The sequence below is a fragment of the Grus americana genome, chromosome 1 (assembly GCF_028858705.1).
Source record: "Grus americana isolate bGruAme1 chromosome 1, bGruAme1.mat, whole genome shotgun sequence".
NCBI lineage: Eukaryota > Metazoa > Chordata > Aves > Gruiformes > Gruidae > Grus > Grus americana.
In genome coordinates, this window is record NC_072852.1 from 122,193,215 (window position 1) to 122,200,583 (window position 7,369).

Genomic DNA, 7,369 nt, shown 5'->3' on the forward strand with positions numbered 1-7,369 from the left:
GTCGTGGTTTGCATCTCATGAATTTCAGTAGGAATCTGACAGAAACAGAAGGCTCCTTTGCTGTTTATGGCACACGAACAGCAGTTCGAGAGGAGAAACATCTCTGCAGCAGATGAGTCTGCTGTAAAAGTCATCCCTAGATTTTCGGGAATTTCTGGCAGTTGATTCCCTTCTATACCACAGCTGTCTGAGCAAGGCTGAGTGCAAACACACATCCCTCTATCTATCTCAGACAGACGCCTGTAAATCTGATAGAGAAGGCAAAATTAACACCAGGCTAACTGAATTAACCTTAATGAAGTTACTTCTTCTGATTTATACCCGTGCACCCAGAAGAAGACTCGAGACCTGTATGCTAAATCAATTTCACCATGTCATGGTTTTGTAAAACTAGGTAAGATTAACAAATATGCACTAAACCAGGGACAAATGTCTGTGAACAACTTCATGGATAAATGGTTAAATTCTGAACTCTTTTCCAGTGGCGTAAGTCAAGAGAGACAGCATCACCATTAGTGGCACCTCTCCAGTGGAGGTCTGCTGGTCTGACACAGGTTTTGAACTCACACCAAGGCAAGCAGGAGCAAAAAATGGCCAGCACCGTTGGCCAAACAGCAAATGAGCTCGGACGTCCCTGTTCCATACCCACTCGCAGAGGATAACATTTCCAGCAATTCCATTTATTCACTCCTGTGCAGTAGGCTCCAAAATCTTGTAAAAGCCATTGACATCTGGCAATGGGCAGTTAACAGGCACCAACAAAATTGGACAACTGTTATTCTGCATTTAACAATTAGAAGAACTATTAATCCACATGTCACAGGGAGGAATAGCAGCCTTTCTCCTACGTGAACAGTCTCACAGGGGTTTTCTCAGGCCTTTGAAACATCTATCTGCATGTGCACTGATGTGCCTATGTGGGTGTGTGATCGTGCCTCTGTGCAGTGGGACATAATGAGACATGTCTTCATTGAAGACAGGGTCACTTAAAAAGTGGTTGGGTTTTTTTTTTTTTTAATCTTTCCCTGACCACAGCACACATTGAAGGGCTGTGAGAACTTCCTTTGCTACTCATGTGTCTGGTAAGGACACACTTCTGAAATAACAACCGCGAGAGAGAGTCGCCCCTGCTGACAACCTTGCCCCACCAGCGCTCCTTCCTCCTGTCCCACCGGGGCAGCCCGTGCTGCGGCACTTTTGGGTGACTGGCTTTTGCTACTCCATCCCCCAGGAAAGCCAAGGCAGCATTTTAGTGCAAAGCCCTGCGTGTGCCTATGGGTGCTCGTGTGCATGTGTGTAGCTGAAGGGGACTTCTTTCTGATGGGAACTCGGAGTAGGATGGGTGCAAAAGCTGCACAGCTGCGTGCTCAGGGCTTGTAGGAAGGAGAGCGGTGGGAATCAATAAACAGAACAGGAGGATGAATGCATATGTCCACGCTCCCTGGAAATCCCCAGGCTGCCAGTACAGCCTGCCTAGGGAAGAGTTAAAAGCAGAGCTCTGGAAAAGTTTGGCCAGATGACTTCCTGATGGAGTTTATACAAGTATAGTGTGCGCAGGGATGTATGTGCCTACGTGCCACTTCTCCCGAAGCAGCCTGAGCTGAGCAGAGGGAGGAAAAAAAAATAATGAAAACATCACAGATGGGTCCAGGCTGAAAACAAGCATCTGATGAATGTGCAGGGTCATCACACCCCTCTCATTACAAACCCGCCAGACAAATCTGTATGATGCCTCCTCTGCTACGTAGCCCACTTGCTGCAGAGCAAGAGCACAGAGGGCAGAGGTGGGGGGAGGCAGGGCGGTGGGGAGGCAGTACGGGGAATTCGCAGTACCTCCAACCAGCGGCCAGTTCAGCTCTCAGGACATCCCCAGCAGCGGGGAGATAATGCAGGCATTTGCAGTCACTGGGGTGCCGGGGTGATGCAGGGGTGGTGCTGGGGTGATGACAGGGAGATTCCAGGGAGATACTGGGGCGATGCCTGTAGGTGCAGTCAGAAGATGTGATGGTATGTACACATGAATTGGTGTCGTAAGACCTAGCCTGGATAAAAATATCAGTGAAACACTAACACAAGCTTGTTAGCATGGATTGTACAAACCTGTGCAGGACTTTGGTACTCAAACTGTCCTCTCTTCCCTGCTAGCTGTGCACGTGCTCTGTAGATGGCAAGCCTGCAGGGTTACCTTAATACACTAATATGCATGTCCTGCTGCAGAGTAGTGATAGCCAGCGCTGCCAACCACGAAAGAAATGGTCTTGCATAAGCACTGGAACTCTATTCTCACTACTGTGATAGCTTCCAGGGAAGGATTTGCAGAGATGACTAGCGATGGTTTTGATCTTGTAGCTGGCTACCCTGCACCCCTTTCAGCCTGGGCTGTACCTAGTACTCTGTAGCAGCAGGAATTAGCTGTTGCAGCCAAGCAGACATTAGCTTGTGCAGTGATTTACAACAGACTTATCTTCCAGTTCCTTACTCCAACTTTGTTTTAGAGTTAAGACTTCAGTATTTCACCTATATGGAAGTGGAGGTATCTCCTAAGACATCTCAGCATGTGTATGAATATGGGAGCATAGAGCTGGCACGGGACCAAGGCAACACGAGATTATCAGCCTTGACCGCTTTGAGACTGTGAGCCTTTACTGCCATGGGATGAGAGACAGCCCTCGCTGGCCTCCCAAAAGAGAGGAGTGGGGGCAAGGGGTTAGGGACAAATCGAGGACTATATGCAGTGGCCTGATCGATAGACTGGCCTGCTCTAGGTAGGTCAGTAAGAAGGCCAACTCCATATTACTCACATTTAGCAGTAGATCAACCTTACTCTCAATTATGTCATTTCTCTAGAGCGCATTTGCTGCCTCCTTCAGAGCAGGGTAAGAGGGCACCATCTATGAGAGGATTAAGCATCAGTCCCTTTAGGGATGCTTAGTCAGTGAACCCGTGCTTCTCATTACATACTTTCAACCTGCTGTCATTTGATAATCTTGTGGAAGGGTTTACAAGTTTGTGCTGTCTCAGAAATTTCTGCTTGTTCATTGCAGCTGTACTCAGAGGGGATGCTCTGTGCACAATAATTCTCTCGGTGAGACCATGGCTAATTGCATCAGGAGGTCAAAAGGAAGGTCTTCTAAAGTGCTACCATTGCAAATTCCACCTGCATTCCCAGAGTCAAGCCAGGTTGCTTACATATCCATCATTAGCACCATAACTAAAAGGCTGCAGATAGAATTTAGACGATGTGAAGCAAAAATTAAAAAAAAACCAACCCACAATTCTTTTTCCGATAGCTGTGCTGAGTTTGGAAAGTAAGACATGTAAATAGTAGAAATTGGTCATCTAAGTAAAAAGACCATTTTATTCATTGATTTGTAACATTGTTGTGTTACAGTCTAAAGTGCAGGCAGGGGAATCAGGAGGAAGAGATGTTACTGCTTTGCACCAGTGGCAAGAAGTCTGCTGAAGATGAGAAGCCAGGGAATTGATTTTTGCAGCGGCAGATTCAGAGCTGATTTTCCATCTCTTTGCATTTCTCCCTCTCTACAGACCAGCACAGCCTCAAGCCAGGACGATTAGGATGAACTGAGATAGACAGTGGAAAAGAAAAGATTTCATCTTAATGCAAGCATTTCACACCGAATTGTCTGCCACTTGAGCTGATGTGTTAAAGAACAGAGCTGTTTACCTGTGTGTGGTAAACTTAATTTACACTGGGTACACACCCTGCGTTGCACTGTAACCAGAAGTGTCCCTGCTCCTGGATCCCTGCCTGAAACACAGGAGGAGGGCACAGAGCAGGGTTCAGACTCCCTACCTGAACAACAGACATCTAATGCCAGCCACTACAGTAGTTTCCCTGTTTGGGTGGGAAGGACGGGCAGCATCAAACAATGGATGGATTCATACCAGACTTATTCCAAAAGCTAAGAATCAAATCCATCTTTCCTAAGAAACAGGCTCCTTTTTCAAAAAGAAGAGTAATTTAAGGTCAAATACTTTCATCCTAAGCAACATAAAATGAAGAATAGCAAAATTTGGTTGGCATCCTGTGTGGTTTACCAGCGGTCCCTCGGTTCGGGGGGGAGGAATGCAACGTCCCGCCTGCACAATGCAAAGGCCAGCAAGCCCTGTCGCAACACCGCGTGGCAGCAGAATGACATCAGGTCACATTACATGGGAGCATGCCATGCAGAAAAGGTCATACCGTGGGCTCCAACCCAGCCTGCCCCACTTGGAAAGCGGGTTTCTGTACCCGACGCTGGCCGCCTTGTTCTGGAAAATGCCTGCTCAGGCTCAGCTTCCCGCAGGGCTGCGTGCAGAGGCCACCCGAGCCCCCAAGAGCAGCTGATCCCTGGCCGGGAACCTCCGAGCGGGCACAGGCGGTAGGGAAAAATAAAGGAGTCAAAAAGGAGGGCTCATTTCTTAGAAAGAGAAGAGGAACGGGTCGCTCTGGGTCTGGCCAGCCGGTACAGGGTGTTTCACAAACACCTACATGAACTGAAGTGGCCAATGAGAGCTGCCCAGAAATGAGCTCAACCCTCTTAGGACAACTGCAGCTGACAGTCTCCCTTGCAGGACAACTTCTCCCTCTCTTCCTTCCTTTTGGGGCATTTCCTGAGCCCCTACAAGCTAAACGTAGACCCTCAGGGGCTGGCAGACAGCAGCAATGTCTGGCAATGCCCTTACGAGTATAACTAGTCACATCTGTGTCCTCCCCACCTGGTACAAATTGCCAGGTGTCACCACGTTATACAGCAGTGAGCTGTGCCCTTGCAGCTCTCTGTAAGGCGTCTCTGTGTCCCTTGCCCATCCCTTAACCCCTAGCAATGGTGGGGCTGGGGTCCCCAGAGTGTGGCTGTGGGATGCAGTTCACCATTGACAACCCAGAATGGTTTCACATGGTCTTGAGGTGAAAAACAACCTTCTTAGGCAGGAACTGTCTTTGATTTCACACGAGACATCCAGGCACCCTCCAGCACCTGCAGCAGCGACTGCCACTGGGAGCTGAGCTGGCATCCCCTAATGGTGCCACACTGTGCCTTGCTCTCCCACCACCCAACCATCAGCACCCAGGAGAGTGCATTTCCAACCTCAGAGGGACTCTGCCCTGCCTAATTTGTTAGTTTGGTACCACCAGAGTCTTACTAAGGGATTGCTTCCAAGCTAGGCTCTGGTTTATTTTATTAGAATGCCTACCAGTTTGGATGCTTGTAGACCTGATGGTCTCGCTGCTGCAGCAGGTTGGAAAGGGAAGCACATCCTAAATTTCCCTAGGTTTTGGGACATAATAGGGCTTGTGCGGCTAGCGATGAGGTCTGGTACATCCAAGGAGTGGTGCGACTCAGTGCTCAAGCTGTAACACTCAACACCTGACTTAGGGCAGGTAAAGGAAATGTAGCAACTAAACCACTTGCACTCCCCATCTTTAAAAATGCACCATGGCTTGCTTTCCCACACAAGGTGCAACACAGCCATTTGCGTCTGTCAGTCAGGGAGGCAGAGAGGCACTTGGTCTTCTCACAAGGGCACGTTTCTCACCCATTTTGTACCTGTGCAAAGGGTGATGCCCTGGCAGAGTGCCAGGCTCAGTGACCAAGCCATCAAGGATACACGTTGTCAAGTGCTGGGACCCTAAAACGAGATATCAGCTATCTAGCCTCTGCTTTCAGACCTTCCACATCCCCTTTCATCCTTCCTCATGAAGCCGCTATGGCCAGCATAGCACCTGCACCCCAGCATCCCAAATACACCTGCCTTCCCCATACTGGACATTTGGACTAGGATACTCGGCTCAAAGCTTAGGCTGCTCGAGCTGGGCTGCAGGTGAAGTCCTGCTTCTACTGAAGTCAATGGCAGTTTTAGCTTTGGTTTCAGTGAGGAGTTAATTCTGCCCTATACGGCGGTGATTTGCTGTTTGGCAGCGATCCTTCAGGACATAGGCAGAGCCCACGTCCACCCTGACAAGCAACTTTTTCATGCCTCAGTTTCCTCCTCTGTACCTAAAAGGAAGCCCAAGTTGAAAATGCACCTTCCCCTTCCTTATGAAGTTCTTTGATACAGAGATCTAAAATACCACATAAGAGCTAACATTGACCTTCATTTTCCTTTACTGTGCCCAGACCTATTTAGTGCCTATTTATGGCAACCTGGTCATTAGCACTATAAGAACAAATTCAGCACAAAGAAAGCTTTAAACCACTGAAGTGGGGTGTGCCGGGCTGTCAGAACAGCTATTGTACAATACTTTCCTCCTTGCCCTATCAAAAGACAAAAGCTGCATTTGGTGATTGAAGACACAGAAACCAGAATAGCAATGGGAGCTTCTCCTGCGAAAAAGGAATTCCGTTTTTCCTAAACCCCACATTTCTCCTTTTTCTCCACACTTATTGGTCCCCTCGGACCTCTCAACAAGGGGATTGGAGCAGCACTCTTCCCCCAGCTTCCAGCTCACCTCTTGCAGCCCCTCATGTCAGTCCTGGGCTACGCTATTCCAGCAGTGTCAGACGAGCTTGTGATGTGTACGTTTTCTGTCGCTCTGTTTTCAGACAAACAACGGAGCAGGCAGCTGATGTGAGATGTGGACAATCTCTTTGTCAGGCAGGGAGCTGCTGCCACTTGCTGGCATCCTGTCATGTATGAGTGAAAAGGTTTTTCCTTCTGCATTTCTTCCCATGGAGGGTTTCGAGGGTGAAAACACACTGAAAGAGGGTGATGCACCTTATGCTGAGACTCGAGGAGTTTTTAATTTATGTTTTCAAGTTCCCTCATACCTCTCTTACAACCTGTGGGCCTTATTATTGCACATTTCCTTTTATTTTCTCTCTGTCCCTCTTCCTGGAGCAGGGCTACTCAGTTCTAGCTCTAGAGACAAGGGAAGACCAGATGCCTTTGCCTTACTGAAACTCAGAGGTAAGGAGAAGACCTGTGTTAACCAGATCTTTCACAACTCTCCCTCTGGATTAAAATCAGGTTGGAATGGGATATTCCTGTTCAGATGTCAACAACAGTGAGATTGCCTCAGAGAGAAAAAAAAATGGAGAATCCTTTTGTGAAAACATAATGTCCTGGTGGGTTTAATTTTAATGAAAACAATTGTGATAGCAGCTTGGTATCCCTTGAAAACACATGCATAGGCACCCACTGTACATATATATCTATTTTGTCACTACATCATTTCTTGTCTTTCATTCAATTCCATTTCAAAACGCCCATCTGGCCTACGTTGCCAGCAACATAGCAAACTAACTCCAGTCTTGATCAGTCCTAGGGATGTACCCGCAACTCTGTGGAAACAACGCTGTGGAAGACATGGGTGTAGTAATATTTTCCAGGTTGGATATGATGGAAATGGAAATCCATACCTTCCTCA

General features: G+C 47.9%; 1 long non-coding RNA gene across 1 annotated transcript; it reads right to left on the bottom strand.

Moving 5' to 3' along the window:
* Positions 1-3,360: 3,360 nt before the first annotated feature.
* Positions 3,361-4,350, bottom strand: LOC129201692 (uncharacterized). Its single transcript, XR_008575466.1, has 3 exons — positions 4,205-4,350; positions 3,686-3,769; positions 3,361-3,582 (listed from the first exon to the last, which is right to left on the bottom strand). It is a non-coding gene; the product is annotated as an uncharacterized LOC129201692 (long non-coding RNA).
* Between the last annotated feature and the right edge of the window lie 3,019 nt (positions 4,351-7,369).